The sequence below is a fragment of the Dromiciops gliroides genome, chromosome 1 (genome assembly GCF_019393635.1).
Source record: "Dromiciops gliroides isolate mDroGli1 chromosome 1, mDroGli1.pri, whole genome shotgun sequence".
In the NCBI taxonomy this organism is placed as follows: domain Eukaryota; kingdom Metazoa; phylum Chordata; class Mammalia; order Microbiotheria; family Microbiotheriidae; genus Dromiciops; species Dromiciops gliroides.
In genome coordinates, this window is record NC_057861.1 from 508,491,025 (window position 1) to 508,509,232 (window position 18,208).

General features: G+C 34.9%; 1 pseudogene; it reads left to right on the forward strand.

Moving 5' to 3' along the window:
• Nucleotides 1-14,797: 14,797 nt before the first annotated feature.
• The window catches only part of LOC122750934, a 32,550-nt pseudogene continuing 29,139 nt past the window's right edge, over nt 14,798-18,208 (forward strand).

Here is an 18,208-nt window from a genome sequence, read left to right on the forward strand (position 1 = left end):
CTCATAGGAAAGAATGCTTAAAATTACTGTTAATAAGAACTTGACATGTAAAAACACCTCCTAGGTTTCAACTTACACCTATCACATAGGCAAAGAAGAAAAAAAAGAAAATGACAATTGTTAGAGGTATCTTGGTAGAGATGTGAATTAATTTAAACATTCAAAAGAAAGCAACTTAGATATATACTAAGAGTCACTAAAGTACATATACATACATATATCCCCATGATGCCATTGCTAGATTTAGGATATATTCCAGGATAAAACTCCAAATATACATTAGCCTAGGTAGAATATGAGAAAAGAGAATGTAAGGACTTTGTGATTTGTTGAAAGGCCTAATAATAGAAATAAATGTGAAAATGGGGGGGCAGGGCAATGTAAGCAAATAAGAACCTAAGTTCAGAGACCTTAGCAAATTAGTGGATACCCTGGTGAAAAATACAAGGTATTTTTGGAAAGCTGGCAGAATGAGAGCTTTCCTGGTGGGACCTTTTGTGTCATTATATACTTCTCTGCCCCCATATTCACCAAGGCAACCAGCCATCATTGGTCAGAAAGGTATTCCCAGAGGGAAATGGTATTTTTTACTAAAAACTTATATATCTTCTTTCCATATGCTGAGCATTTAGGCTACAAGGAAACCAAGTGGTTTTCACAATCTTTTATGTGACCAGCCCACACTATGTAAAAGAAGAAATATTCCTACAACAAGGGCAATCAAATAAAATATCTGCCAACAAAACTCCCCCCTTTACTCCCTGCCATTAAAGTAGTTACATATTAATCTATAGAATATATAGATTCTATCAAATGAAACATTATTTGCTATCATCATTGTTTGCATATTGAATAATTTCTACCCTGCTGATTAGGAAGAAATCTGGCAAGTTATTTGCTCATAACTTCTTGAAACAGTGCATTAGATATCCTGGCTGGCAAAGGCATTGGGGGGCAAAAAATGTAGGTAAGTATATTCCTCTGCTAGAAGTTTCAAAATTGGCAAAAGGAGATGAAAGATTCCTCGAAAAAATAGTGTATTTTTTTAAGGGATGCAATAATATAATTAGACTTTAATGGATCAGAGATGGGAGTGGTAAAATTGAAATGCGTATAGGTTTAATTCAGAAGCAGAGCCAAAGATCTGACCACAAATCATGTATATATTAAATCTCAAGCTTTTATATAAAGAAGGCTCGAAATCAGTAAAGTAAAAGAACTTCCTTCAAGTAAACATAATCAGCTCTTTCATTCTCATTCAATCACATTTAAAAGGAAACATATTGTTGGCATATATTTAGGTTTCTTGACAATTTAATGCATTTGTTATATGACTGATGAAGGAAAAATTACACATTTTAATGCATGAAAATGAGAGGGAGGGTTCCCTATGATCTTTGAAAGGTTTTTAACAATATATTTTTGCTCAACATAAACTTAATTGTCAGTCCATTAATTTTATTTAAAAGTAATTTTATTTTAAGTGTATGATTGTATATGTGTGTATATACAGATATATGTGCCAACTATCTATCTATCTATCTATCTATCTATCTATCTATCTATCTATCTATCTATCTATCCAAGGTCTTTACTATCTATACACTTTATACCCAAATTGTTTTTGCATAGAAGACATTTAAAAGCAATCACTTATTCTCTGATATGATGATCCTATTTATAGGGATATGATATTATTCCTACAACAAGGGCAATCAAATAAAATATCTGCAAACAAAATTGCCCCCTTATTCCCTGCCATTAAACTAATTACATATTAATCTATAGACTATATAGATTTTGTCAAGTGAAACTATTTGCTATCATCATTGCTTGCATATCAAATAATTTCTACCTTTCAAAATGTTTGAGAAGCTACCAACTATTAATGAGTCTTTACTAATTACATTAAAAGGGATTTTTTTTAAGTCACCAACCATCCTAACTATATACTTTTTCTGAGGGCAATGCTACAATGATATTGCCATTTAAACTCTGCAAGAAATTAGACTTTCTTGTATGCCTGGGTCACCACCCTTCTTTACTACTCATGTTGCTGATTCATTGTAGAAAATTTCTTCCTGTTGTGCCTTCCAGTGGTCTGGTACTGAGGGGTATAGCTGGACCCAGGGACAGTTTGTGCCATGTGCTTCAACTAGAATTAAAATCAAAGGCAGTGAAAGATAGTGCCAGGGTGCCAGTAGCAAGAACTACAAAAAATTCCTTCCTTCCAGTGCAACTCCTCCAAACAGATCTAGAAAATGTGCCAGACAAAATCCTGATTGGTATATTAAAGAAATAATCATGGTGAGTCATTTTTTTTCCTACTATGGGTCATCATAGGGAAATAAAGACAGAGGTCTATAGAGCTCTTTCTATAGATACAGGAGATAAGATCTGTCCAGGAATGAATAATAGAGTATGTCAGCAAAGAGAAAGGCTGTGTACCAGAACAAGAAGCCATCCCAGATCCAGCATTGAGAATCCAAAACATGCTTGGTGTTCTGTCAGTTCTATAACCCACTACCTTTTTTGGGGTCACAGATACAAGGCAGATTGAGAAAAAGACCTGTGCCTCATTGTGGAGATCAAGGTTTAGGAGCAGTCCTGGGCCCAAGTCTGTGTATCAGGCAAGAATCAAGTTCAGAAGCAAAAGGCAGCTGTACAGTTTAGACACCAGGAGTGGACTAGGGTCCCATTTCTAGGTTCCATCCCGGTCTGAAGCCTGAAGATGATTAAACAGAGTAGGAATCCTAGACGATAGGGGAGAAGTAATCAGGCTTTTCCTGAGTTCAAATGACTTTGGGAGCAATGAAAGCCTATACATCCCCAGGCTGTGTTCTTTCTAAGACTCTGAAATAAAAAGAAAGCAGAAGCAGGAACAGCCCAGATATTACCTCCAGGATTGCCTAGAGTTCATATCTAATATAAAATCTCAACTCAGAAAGGAGGCTGGAAGAATTACTAAACAAACAAGCAAAAATATCATCATGAAAAGTTATGTTGTCATAAAGATTCAAGACAGAAACCCAGAAGAAGAGAAAGGCTGCAAAATATTTACAAACAAAGCCTTAAAAAATAATTCAGGAAGGTACAACCAAGATGGAACAGAGAAGCCGGGAAGTTGCCTGAGCTCTCCCAAGTTTCCTTCAGAAATGGATTCTGGATTCCCTAAATGGATTCTGGAGCTACAGAAACTACACAAAAAGACAGAGAGAAACATTCTTCCAACTTGAGATAATTTAGAAGACTTCAGGAAAGGTCTGTCTCACTTGGTTGAAAGGGAAGCAGAGTGCAGCTCAGTGCAGTGCCTAGAGTGTCTGGACAAGTCAGCAGGAGGTTCTTGGGACACAGCAAAGATTAACAGCTGCAGCCCCTCGGTCCTGGCTCAGCAGGTTGGTGGTGTAGGAGGCCAGTTATGAGATCCCCCAGCCAGGACTGAGAGGGCAAAGGGCCAGCTAGAGAACCACCCATAAAAAAGCTGTGACTAGGTGAAGCCATCCCAGCTCAGAGAACAATCGCAGGGCAATGAGGAATCTGTGAGCCATAGAAGGCTCAGGGCAGAAAGCCAGTGATCAGGCACCTGCCCCAAGCACAAGAAGCTTGCAACAGTGTCCCCTATTCTCCAGGAGTAGACGTCAACTATAAAAGTCACAAAACAGGCTAAAATATGAGTAAGAAACAAAAAGAACCCTTACCATAGAGAGCTCCTATAGTGACAAGGAAGCCCAAAACACAAACTCAGATGAAGATAATACTGTCAAAATACTCTCAGTGAGGTAGATGAATTGGTATCAATACCAAAAAGCCATCATGGAAGAGCACAAAAAGAGCTCAAATAAGAGAGGTAGAAGAAAAATGGGAAAAGAAATGAGAGAAATGAGAGTTATGCAAGAAAACTATGAAAAAAGAGTCAACAGCTTGGAAAAGGAAGCACAAAAATTAACTGAAGAAAACAGCTACTTAAGAATCACAATTGGCCAAATTAGAAAGGAGGTGCAAAAGCTTACTGAAGAAAATAATGCCTTAAAAATTAAAATTCAGCAGGTGGAAGATAATGACTCTATAAGACACCAGGAAGTAGTTAAACAGAATCAAAAGAAAGACAAAAATAAAACATAGCTGGTGCAGAAAATGAACTAGAATTCTTGTAAGAAATAAAGTAAGAGGTAAAATTGCTTTTTTTAAATTGAAGTGAGAGGACTAAAGAGAAACAAAATGGAAAAATAAATGAGAAACATACAAGAAAGTATAAGAAAGGGAATAGTTTGATTTGAGTTATAATACCTTATCCAGCCATAAACTACCTAAAAATTAGAATGGACAAAACAGAAGGTAACGACTCCATTAGGAAAAAAAAAAGCAAAACAGGTATGAAAATAAAGTATGAACAGTGGAAGAAAATTATTATAACAAAAATAACAGACTTGTAAAACAGATAAAAATAAATCATTCAAGAATCACTAGACTACTTGAAAGCAAAGACCAGAAAAATAACACAAGTAGCCTAAAGCCAGAATGGAAAATCCAATGAAGGGATGCTCTTGAGGACACAATATTTTTTCTCAGACTTTCCTGAGGAAATTGTGCCAGGGACCAGAGGACTGCATAGAAAGTCTGAGATCCAGGATGAATTGTGTTGATTGAATGGATATTGGACAGAAATATTAAAGTTGCAGAAAGACTTGTTCTGTTATTATTGATGTCCATTGTTCTACTCCTTTAGCTTTTATTTTCTATATCTATATACTAAGTTTTCTAGATTATTTCAATATTGTTTGATTTTTCCCTTTGAATTAATTCCTAATTTTATTTATTTTTACTATGGTTTGTACTGTGTATGGTTAATAATTCTGTTCCCAATTTGTAATTGAGTATGTCCCATGTGATATCCACAGCACTATTTTTTCCCAGTGTACTCTCTGTGGTCATACATACAGGGGTCACCAATTAGGGGCTATGCTAAAGGTTGTCAAAAGGTTCCCCAAACTTGTCTCTTTGAGTTGCCATAATTTCCATAAACACTGTTACATGCAGGAGGTCTTGCATGTGTCAAGGACAACCCCTCCCAGATGATATAATTTATTGTTTGTACCCCAAGCTGGATTCCTTTTGTACCTTTGGGAGGTCTGTGCCATGCTGGGAAAATACTTGTGTAGCTGGAGTCCATGAAAAACAAATGGATCCTCCTTTTGTTGTACTGTCAAAAATATGCAGATTTCTGTAAAGACTATGAGCTCTGGGTTTCACACATATGTTCATTTCTTTTGTAATAAACCTTGTTTTCATATAAGTCTCATGATGTTATTACTTGTTGACAATATTATAGTTCAAAAAGTCAGTCATTAAAAAAAAAAACTTGCCAAAAGCTCTTTGAACCATAGTGCAAAATGTAATGAGAAAATGAAAAATGTACTGATCATCTTCTGAAAGAAACCTCCAACTGGAAAATCTAGCTACATTATACCCCAAATCCAGAGTTTTCAGGTCAAAGAAAAAATCAAATTTTTCTCTGCATCAAACCACTGGAATAGCCAGAAAGAAAAAAAGAAAATTAGATACTAAAGAGCCACAGTCAGTATCATAAAAAATTTAGTAGTCAACATTATAAACAAACAGAGGCCTTGGAATATAATGTTTCAAAAGACAAAGGATATAGGTCTACAAGAAAGAACAACAACAATGAAAACTTGAAGACAAACCTATAGGGAAAAATGGAGTTTTAAAGAAATAGAGAACTTTGAAGTATTATTGATATAAAGACCAGAACTAAATAGAAACTTTAAATTGCAAACACAGAAGTCAATAGCATTTTTTAAAGAAAACATAATGGAGAATAATGGATTAAGCATGAATTGACATTTTAATATGTGCAGATTATAAATAATTTCCATTGGAATTCTACCATCATCAAGGGTCATAGAAGGAGTCTAATTAAATGAAAAGTTTGGGAATGGTTCCCTTAGATCTTGATAATCTTAGAAGAATGAAAAGGAAGGAGAAGAGGCTGGGAGTGGAGAAGAAGGTAAGAAATTATTTTCATAATCAGGAAGCACAAGTAAAAGTCTATGCTTTCAAACAGGAAAGAATGAGAGGAACAAGTGGCACAAACCTCAATCTTATCTGAATTGGTCAAAAGAGGGCAGGATATACATATAAATAATCAAGTATATAGATATATTTGCCTAATCAGTGAAACAGAGGAAAAGGGAGATGGAAAAGGGGAGGGAATAAGTAGAAAGGTAGATTAAGGGAGGTATTAATCCTAAACAAAAAAAAAAATAATGATGATGATAATGATGATGATGTACAAACATAAAGCAGCACTTTAAAAAATATTTTGATTTTGTTTTCAATTCACAGAACAAAACATGCATTTCCATAACACTGTACAATAAAAAACATGAATGCACATGAAACTGCAAATCTACTATGCACAACTTCTTATTTATACCAAATATACAACAAAATTATCATGTAAATTTCTTTTTTCTCTTCCCCCTACCCTACAGATGCTACCATCAGACACAGATATGTGTATATACATGTGCATATGTGTGTATGTACACACATACACATATATGTAAAATTATTCCATAGAAACTTCTGTCAGTTGTTTTCCCTCTGCCCCAGATGCAGATATTCTCTTCCTTCACATGTCCTTTATTTTAAATTTATGTATTTAAAATATTCAAAATTACTTAGTCATAAAAATGTCATTCTTAAAATAATATTGCTGTTACTGTGTACTATGTTCTATTGGTTCTGATCACTTTGCTCTTCAACATTCCATGCAAATCTTTCCATGACTTTCCAAGATCATGAAGCTCATCACTTCTTATAGCACAGTAGCACTTCATCAGAATTATATATCACAACTTCTTCAACCATTGAACAATGGATGGGGATCCTTGCAAGTTCCAGTTCTTTGCCACCATAGAGACAGCTGTCATAAATATCCCATTCAAATTAAAAGTTATAATTACTATTTGTGAATTTTCCTCCATCTTATTTTTCCTCACTATTTTCTTCCTTGACATCTCTTTTAACCTATCCATTATCTTTTCTCTCCCCTCTCCCCACCACTTTATCAACCCCTCCAATAGTTTCCCATCCTCCCTACATATATTCCCAAATCCACACATCTCTCCAGAAGTCCCTTCCCCATGCTAGTTGCCAATTTTCTCACCTCTATATGTTCAGAAGACTTGTACATCCTTCCACATGTATATGTTGTCTCCTCTTCATCCCAGATGACAGTTAGTTTCCACCATTACCAGCCCTCCATCCCCACCTGTTTCTTCTGTATTAGCTCTTCCTTTCACAACCCATTTTTATAATATAATTGTTTCCTTTTACCCTTTTCTACCAATTTTATCTTTTTAGAATCACCCTATTATATGCAGTTCAGCTCCAACCTTCTTTTAAAACTACATTAGTTATGATGATAGTTTTAAGAATGCTGATGACATTTTCATAGATTGATAGATATAGATAGACTTATAATAAATAAACATTTTGACCTTAGTGATTGCCTTATAATTAGTCTATAATGTTTTCTTTATATTTCTTCTGGATCTTTTCCATTGGATTTTCCAATAGGTTCTGGTTTTTCTGTTACTAATACTTGAAAATCTTTCAGTTCATCGAATATTCTTTTTTTTTTCATTCTGGATTATATTCAACTTTGCTGGATAGGTTATTCTGGTTAACAATCCCAGCTCCTTTGCTCTTGAAAATACTATGTTCCAAGACCTATGGTCTTTTAGAGTAGAAGTTGCTAGGTCTTGTGAAATCCTCTCTGTATTTCTGCAGTATTTTTTTTCTTTTCTTTCTTTTTTTTTCAGTATTTTTTTCTTGTTGCTTGTGATTTTTTTTTCCTTTTTAACCTGAGAGTTTTTAAACTTGCCTATTAAATTCCTATACATTTTCTTCTTAGGATCTCTTTCCTGTGATGATTGGGGGATTCTTTTGATTTCTTATTGACCCTCTTGTTCCAGAAGTTCAGTGCAATTTTCCTTAATAATTTTTTTGTAAAATTGTATCCCAAATCTTTTATTTTAATCATAACTTTGAGGCAGTCTGACAAGTCTTTTATTGTCTCTCCTTGATCTCTTCTCCAGGTCAGTTTATCTAATGACATGTTTAATATTATCTTCTATGTTTTTCTAGTTTATTATTTCTTAGTTTCTTATAATATTATTTGATTCCTCTTACCCAATTCGAGTTTTCAGAGTTATTTTCTTCTTTAAGATTTTGGATCTCTTTTTCCAATTGATTAACTTTCATTTTATAATTTTCTTATATTGCTTTTATTTTTTATTCCTAATTTTTCCTCAATATCCTTTATTTGATTTTTGAATTCTTTTTTAAGTTTCTTCCAAGAACTCTTTTTGGGCTTGTACCCATTTGATGTCACTTTTGGGGTAGGAGTGGATTTTTTTTTTTACCTCACTATCTTCCTCTAGATATGAGCCCAAATCTTCTTTTATACCAAAGTTGCTATTTATCATATGGTTCCTTTTTCTTTCTTTCTTTTTCTTTTTCTTTTTCTTTATTTTATTTTTAGCAACATTTGGGCTGCTTATTTAAATAGTTGTGGTTTTAAGACTATCATTCAATGGCTTTCTATACCTTATGGGAACATATTTCAGAGTCCTCCCATTATGTTGTAAGCAATTGCATGAAAGATGATAGCCCTAGACTTCCCTGTTTGACATCAATCAATTGGTTTTCATCAATCAGTCAATTACACAGCCACTTACTGAGTGTTATCTGCTAGTGCTATTTCTCTGAACTAGACAATATGTGAATGTAAGGTACAGGAATGTTTTATACCCCTACTTCAGTAATTACAAAGGCCTGAGGAACTTCTTAATTAAATCAAAGGTATGAACTAAGGTCTAGACATATCTGCTGAATCAATCAATCAATTAATCAAAAGTCACATGAGGTGGGAAAATTTCTTGAAAGCAATTGAATTAAATGCTCTGATGCTAAAGAGGTGGTGTATTATTATTGTTGGCTGAAAAGACTCAGGCACATTCTAGGTTTTGTATAAAATAGCAGATCAGTTTGGAATGCAAGAGATTCTAGTAGTGACAAAGAAAAGGAAAGTTCCATATACTGTCCTGGGAGAAAATGGGTGGGGAGAAAAAATAGAGCCTAGGTTCCTTACGTCCTTTGACTGAGGGATAACCTTGTAAATTTTGGATAGTTAGAAGATTTGGACTCATCCATGTCCTAATATCATTCCCCAGGATAGTAGAAGCTATTAACAGTGTCTGTATCAGAGCCCAGAACAAATCAGACACACTGAGTAAAGCAAGTTTCAAGATTATAAGAAAATTAGAAGAAAGCTGCACCATGTCTAAGGAGAACTTCTTTTGTTTTTTTGTTTTTATTTGGGGGGTGGGGGGGGAGCAGGGCAATGAGGGTTAAGTAACTTGCCCAGGATCACACAGCTAGCAAGTGTCAAGGGTCTGAGGCCAGATTTGAACTCAGGTCCCCCTGAATCCAAGGCTGGTGCTTTATCCACTGTGCCACCTCACTCCCTGTAAGGAGCACTTTATGAGAATTCCATGAAGGGAAGACTAGCAAATAGAAACTTTGAGTTAACCCTTTGCCATATGTGCCCACTAAGCTGGAGTATGTACCCCAGACTTTGCATGTACTCATGGGAGAATGTGTCAAAGATCTGGGGCAAGAAGGATATAGACCTTGCTGACAAATGTCTACATAGACAAAACTACACTTTTTCATTAGCAGCATATTGCTGGGAAAGCTGGCCTATAAGGAAAACTAAGTGCCACATAATTGATGATTTCAAATTGTGCTTCTAGAGAAAACTTTTGAGACTGTTTGAACAGCAAAGAAATCAAATCAGTCAATACTTAAAGAAATTAATTCAGGCTATTCACATATTGAAAAGATGGAACGCATTAGAAAAGACCATGATGTTGGAAAAGATTGAAGGGAAAAGGAAAAGATGGTGGAAGAAGATAAGATGGATTAATAATGTCATGGAACCCATGTGCATTGTGGAGGATAGAAAGGACTGGAATGGTATAGTAAATCAGGTTATGAAGAGTAGGATATGAATAAATGACTGAGCAACAAAAGCTAATTAAGGCTAAGTCACTAATTGATGTCAACTAATAATCATTGGGGTGAAGGGAGAGAGAAGTACTCCAGAGGGGTCTCATAACCTATATATGAAATTACAAAGAAAACCTTCAATACCTCAAGGATAAGTTTAGAACCTGCAAAGGACAAGTATTCAGTTTTTCCCTGAGAATCTAGCCTTCCAATACAGATGACATTGGAAAAATACTTCTTTCCCCCCACCCCACATTTATTCATTCATTCATTTATCTATCTATCCATTCATTCATTCAATCATTTATTTGCCTGTTTATTCATTCATTCATTCATCTAATCATCTATTTACCTGTGTATCTATTTGTTTATTCATCTATGTATTCATTCATTTATTCATTCATTCATTTGTTCATTTATTTGTTTATTCATTCATTCAATTATTTATCTATCTACTGTCCCAAGCTTCCAAGGGTCCCAGGTGTTATGATTTAAGGAGGGGCAGGTGCTTCACTTGCCTGGTCTGTTCTTTGCTCTGTAGATAACCCAGGGTAACTTGCTAATTAACCAGAAAACAAAACTTTGTGTACTGTGGTTGTTGGCTCTGACAGCCCTGCACCCCTCCCACACCTGGGCCAATGTCACTCAAGCCTACTTCTTGGTTCTCAGCAGGGGTGAAACACCCAAGTTCTGCCTCAGCACCAGCAGAGACCTCTGCAATATCCCCATGGCCAAACACTTAGCCCTCTCACCAGACCATGAGCTTAGTTCCAGAAGATGCTGGCACTGCAGCTGATTCAGAGGTTCTGGGGGTCTTGTTCTCTGGTGAGTCCTGACTGGGACTGGATCTGTGTCATCATGACCATAGGATTGGGCTTCACTCCCACCCCAGCACAGCAGTCCCCTCCTGCTTACCTTCTAAGCTGTCTTTGGCTGGAAAATTATCTCACCCTTTTTTTTTTTTTTTGTGGGTTCTGCTGCTCCAGGAATTGTCCTATGTCATTATTTGGAGGTTTTTTAGAGCAATTGTGTTTGTGAGTTCTGAGAGCTTACTGCCTTTCCTCCCCCATCTTGGTATAATGATTGGAATGATGCCACCTGCTGGAGACTTACTGTAGAAAACCTCTGCCATGAGGAGAAGACCTCTGAGGGCAAGCCATGTGGTCAAGGTCCTTGGTGCCAGGAAGTAACGCTTGCTCGTGGGCACTATCTATCAAGGCTATCAGCCAATCAACTTGAGGAGCCTCCCATTTATGGGAAGAGGACACGAAGTAGGAAGCGGATGCTGGCAGAGCCGCTTACATTGTAACAGGGGAGACATACATACACACACACACACATAACATAACATATATACGAACATAAAGCTTAGAAGAGGTTGGATAATAAGGCTTCTGCCATTCATGGTCTGAAAGATTATTTAATGATTTAATTGTAGAGGTATCAAATTGTTTTCCTAATGAATATGTTATGACTATGTTCCTCATTATCTCAATACCTATATTTCACTCAATCAAAATCTACACAAGTTTGGTAGTTATGTTTATTCACAGAGCCTGAAGTATGGAGAGTCTTCTGAGGGTTGCCAAATAATTAGAATAGATGTTGGAGATGAGTCCCCACTCTTCTTCAGCCAGTGACCAAAAGGTTTGAAATTCTTTTAGAAAAAAAAAAGCTATTCTCTTTCCTATCCAAAGGGAAAGGGGAGAGCACCATTTGAGAAATGACACCATCAGTGGAGGTCATCCAAAAAAGACACAAGCTGGAAGCACCACCATGAGTAAAATGACAAGAAGGAAAATGGCCAAAGAAGCAGGTTGACAGCATGAATTGAACTAGGACCACTGCCAGGAAGACAAGAAGACACAATTGCTGTGAGCATAACAATATTAATTGAGGCACCAACCTAGGAGTGAAAATATGAGGTTAGGAATCAATACAAAGAAATACAGAGAAGGGGGCTGAAAAGAAACTAGACAAAGCAGATACAGAATACTGGTCTGTTAAGATAAAACTAGTGATTTTTATTCTCCTAAACCCTGCTATCACTCTCTTATTCTGAGAGAAGAGAAAAAAGCTTACTTTCTTGTTCTTAAAGAGTTGTGTTTGCTGTTTCATGATTTGAATTCTGTTAAATAACATTGTATTTCAATACATTAATGATTTGTTTGTGTCCTTGGAGTGAATTCACTGAAAAGGAGGGCTATTGGTGAGGCACACAAGAAGAATGATGTATATTTATTTATTTATTCATTCAATTATTTGTTTAGTTATTGTTACTACTGCTGCTGCTACTGCTGCTGCTGCTACTACTACTACTACTACTACTACTACTACTACTGTTTTACTTTTGGAGCCATTTGTGACAATACTCCAGACTCAGAGTTTTTAAAAAAAAAGAATTTCATTCATATTGTTACAGCTTCCCCAAAGCAAAGAATAAGATGTTAATCTGCACCAATGACTAAACCAAATGATTCGGTACTTCTGGTAGTAGGTTTGTAAGTGAGTTGAAATTGGTCTTTCTGAGACACTTGCCTGAGGGACTTCTCTTTTCAATTCTCTCTGCAGTTTTGAAATGAAAACCATGACCCTGAAAGATGTAGTTGCTATTCTGAAAAGAGCTGGGAAAGGAAGGCAAAATTTGTAAAGGAAGACAGTTAAGAAGTGGTAATTGGCTTCTTTCATCAAATATATGCTACTACAATCCCACCTACCTGCTAGAAATAGGATTTTTCTGGGAATTTTGACTGGGAATTTTCTTCTCCTATACTTATTTTTTTTTATTTTTTTCTCTGCTTTTTGAGAATTAGAATAATTTAAATTCCTCCTTTTTTCTTGTTTACTTCCTATTCCTTTTAACCCATAGTTTCCAGTTTTGTTATAGCATTCCTATATTAAATTTACATATATAGGCCATACATACATATATATTCATTGATAATAATTGTAGTGATAAATGTGACAGTCTTGCATTGATATGAAAATGGATTGTTGTTATTGCCATATCTATTAATTGATTATTATTTCTATAGATTTCCCAAAGCAGAGAAAGAATATATGAACAAAAATGAAGTCCTGGATACCTATTATTCATTTGTCCTGGTGGGGGAAGTTTGTCATTGATGTTGAGCAAGCTCTTCTGAGGGAGTAATCTCCTTGCTTTATATTTCCATTGTTTTTCCCACACAAAAATTTGGAAGGAAAATCATTTATTCCCCTGATGAGTGGAGTTGAACATGTTTACATTAAAGTCAAACCTGAAGGACAGAGTTCAGAAAGGGCTTCTCACATAAATCTGGGGGTGGGTAAGTAGAAATAACCAGTTCTCCTTAGCATGACAGAAGCAATACCCCCTAACATTATTAGATAGATAATTGGCAGTCAAAAACAACTATGAGCCCTCCTCACAACAGGAGCATAGTTCCTCCCTTTTTGGAGTTTATCAATCTATATTACAGTTTATTTTTAAAAATCTTTTTATTGTGAAATTAATAAAATATATATTAATACATGAGGGAAGAAAGAAGATCAAATATGAAAACAATGACCTGCTACATAGTTTGCCTCCCTGAGAATATATAAAATACTTCACAATAGTAACAATAATGTTCTTGTATTTGTCATATTTTGAATTGTTTACCTTTATATATTTAGAATGTTTTTACTGATAGTCCATTATTATTTTTCTCCCATTGTTTTGTATCTCTACCACTATATCTTACTTCCCTTAGCCCAAAGCAGTTCCCCTTTGAAATAAGTAAGGCCAAACAAAACAAATCAGCATGTCGGTGATGTTTGAAAATATCTGTCTCATTTTGCATCACTAATTTATCATTTCTTTACCAAGGGGTGGGTAGCACATTTCACCAGTTTTCTGAAGTTTTGTTTGATCCTTTTATGGTCTTTCAAAGTTGTTTTTCTTCTCACTACTGCTATCATTTCATATAGTATCAGTTCAGATATTTACCAGGTTTCTCAAAATTTGTCATATGTTTTTTCCCTTTTAGTGCAATAATATCATATCACATACATGCACCATGATTCACCCAACTATCAACTAAATTATGGGTACTCACTTTATTTCTAGTTTTTTTCTACTACAAAATGTGATCCAATAAATATATTTATAGTTTTTTTTCTTCCACTGTTTTTTTCTCCTTTGGGTACTTGGCTTGTAGTAGCATCAGTGAGTCTTGATGGGTTAAGAAAGATACATTAAAACTTGTAGAGAAATCTAGCTCTCTATTATATACATTAAAAAAAAAACTTAAAGAAGCAGCAGATAGAGAAATGATCAAGACACTTAAAGAGAAACAGAATTAGAATTAAGGACCTTTATCCAATCCAGACCAACACCAAAAGTTGAGATCTCTGGGTGCTGGGAAATGGTTTGTACCAAGTACACAGTGAAAACCTATAAATAAAGTTTGAGATGATCTTGCACCAGGATTGTCAGAACAGAAGCAAGGGAGAGAGGAAAATCCCCTTAGGTCATCATGCTGGGAGACAGGACCTAACAGTGTACTTTTCAGAAAGCTAAATCATAGTTTAATAACTGGAGGACACCTGAGAGGTCATTGAGTAGAACCTACTTTTACAGATAAGGAAACCGAAGCACGGAAGTTAAATGATTGCCCAAGGTCTTAAAGTTACTCAGTATCTCAGGTAGGATTAGAACTCAGGCTTTTCTGACTCTATGCCCAATGCCCAATCCACTATTCTGTGCTACCTTGCTCAGGGAACCACAGGAGACAGAACCAACTCAAGTGCTAGATGTATTCTTAAGAACTTTGCAAAGGACTTGAGACTAGCAGGATCTCAGATATCTGACTGGGGGCTGTCAGAGGTATCAGAGAACAAAACTAACAGGGATTGTGCTGGCAGAATCATAAAGGGAGAAGCTGAGGTGAGCAACCAAATTGGACCACCAGAAATCTGAGACTGAAATCAGGGTTTGCAGCAGAAGATAAAACCTAGTAACAGTCACCTCATCATGAATAAAATGTCCTGGTATAGTATCTCAACGCAGGAACTGAGGATATAAGTAAATTGAAGATAATACTTTGCATGATGAAGAAATACTATGGGGTAAGTGAAGCCCAAGAGATAAAGATAACTTCAAAACAGATAAAATCAGAGCCTCAGAGAAATAAGTCTCTCTGTCTCTCTGTCTCTCTCTCTCTCTCACAAACACACACACACACACACAAACACACAGTATGAGTGGCTAGAAGAAATGAAGATATGTAAAAAGTTAAATTTGATTTTTTTTAAAAAAGTTTTGGTTGGGGCTGGAAGGAAGGAAAGGAAATAAATACCTTCAAAAAGAAGGTTGAAAATTTTAGTCAAGTAGTGAACAGTCTAAAAAAGAGAATGGAAGAAATAGAATTAAATGACTTCATGAGACATTAGAAAATATTAAGACAAATTCAAAGGTTGGAAAAGATAGATAGATAGATAGATAGATAGATAGATAGATAGATAGATAGATAGATAGATAGATAGATAAGTAGTTGGAAGAAAGAGAACTGTAACCTGGAAAATTGATTATAATTATATAAGTGTTTGTGGGATGTGGGATGTGGGATATGGCATATGGTGGACCTTATAGGAGAACACACTTACAAGTATTCCTGCTGAAAAGTCCAGAGTTACATCAAAATCCTTTGAGATACAAAAACATGCTTAAGAGAAACCTAGAAAGACAAATGCTTCTGAATCATTGTAAAAAATCTAGGTAATAATGAAGTGTTGAAATTCTAACAGTGGGAGAAGTGTCTCTTGAGAATCTCATTGTTTTCAAGGGCCAGAGGAGTAGTTAAGAGACAAACATAAGGCCTGCATAAAGCTTTTGTTCTTTTTTGTTTTGTTTTGGTTTAGAAGAAAAGAACAGGGAAAGGGAATACATTAGGGGAAAATGAAAAATAATAAGATATTCACTATTCAGTGTATTTGGAGTTTATGACAAGAAGAATATACAAACATGGACAAAATGGTGGGAGCAATGGAAATTTATGAACTTCATCATTTTCTTATCATGAAAATGGAGATTTGGTACTGAAATGCATTAAGCTTTCTACAGGGAAACAAGATAGGTAGAAATGGTGATAAGCTTATAAAGTCCATATGTCAAAGGCTTAGTCACAGTTACTAGTTACTGGGAGATTTATTCTTTATTTTTAAATTTTTAAAAAGGTACATATTATTTAGCATTTCCATAACATAGTATAATAAAAACATAACACATGAAATTTGAAATGTACTATGTACAACTTGCTATTCCTTTAACATATATAATAAAGTTATCATGTAAATTTCTTTTTTTCTTCCCTCCCCCACCCATCCCACCCTAGTGATGTCTACCATTAGAAACAAATAAGTGCATGCATAAACAAATATATATGTATGTATGTATGTATGTATGTATGTATGCACATATAAAATTATTTTATATACACTTCTATTTATCAATTCTTTCTTTGGATATAGATAATGTCTTTCTTCATATGTCCTTTATTTTTAATTTGTGTATTTATATTAGTCAAATGCCTGTTACTCAAAGTCATTCTTAAAATGATATTAATGTTCCTATATACAATGTTCCCTTAGTTCTGCTCACTTTAGTCTCCACCATTTCAGGCAAGTCTTTCCATAACTTTCTGAGATCATTCTGTTTGTGTTGTTCACTTTTTTATTCTTGGTTCCTGATGCAGACACTGTCACCAGATGATCTGGAAAACATATAGCTAATCTTTGCTAAGGACACCACTAAGATACAGATGGGAAGATAGAAACTTCTGATCCATTGAAGCTCACAAGGTCCTCCTCATTTAAAAAGTATGTCTGTGTGGATAGAAGACCTGGTTAAAGATAAAGCTGAGCATTCTCCTTCCTCCCTTCCCTCAAATTGTTCCTTCTTAAAATATCCATTTTGAATTCCACACACTACAATTTTTGGAATAGCCTCCCATTCTAACTAGTACAATGCTTTTATAGAGGGCCGAGAAGATGTAAAAAAAACCCTCCAGCATGTCAGATCAGATCTCTTATGTGGCATCATTTAATTTTGCCAAAATGCCTTTGAAAGACTTTTTTGGGGAGAAATTCTACACATAAATTTTAAAAAATCTTAATCATAAAATTTTAAATTTGAATTAAAAATCTATACATGACATTCCAATTAAATACTCTGAGGCTACTCATATAACATCATACTGTTATAAAATGAATTAGTATATTCAGTGTGTGTGTATACACACATACATATATACATACACACACACACACACACACACACATATATATATATATATATATATATATATATATATATATATATATATACATTCATAATTATGTAATTAGATCAAATTACTTACTTTGTTTCTACTTCTGGCTGTTTCATTTGTCTTCTTATATTTCCCTGGTCACTTAACTCTCTAACTCAAGGTTTCTGCTTATAGATCAGCTTTTTTGTTTGTTTGTTTTCTCAGATGTCAATTGTATATTAAGTAGCAGTTAAAGTAAACTAATTAGATAGCATTGACTTGTCCTCACAAAGTATATTTCTCTTTAAAGATTTTAATCTGATAATTCCTGACACCTAAAAATAACATGAAAAGAAATAAATATCTTCAGCTCTTTACTAGAATAGAAACTTAAATTAACTTTTAACTATGTCTAGTTTTGCATATAGCTTTTTGAAAAATGAATATTTTTGTCTAGTAAACTAGCAACACAGTCCATATTGAGAGGAAATAATGGATTAATTACTAAAAATTCCAAAATGGGACCTTTTGAAGTACTCCTGCCTATGTGGTTGTTTCCATGAACTGTGGATCCCAAATTGTTTTTATTGCATTTTATCTAGGATATCTATGACTGTTCTCATGAGATTATGGCTAGATTTGGAGAGCGATTCATTTATCTAAAGTCCTTTGGAGTCCTAAATACAAAATTATTCTCCCCTTTCTGTACACTCCCAACTACTGAGAGTTTTATAGGCTGAAATCCCTTTCTCTCTGTTTCACTCTCTTTGTCTCTTATACACATACATACGCACACACACACGTATGTATGTATGTATGTATGTATTGTGAGAATTGGA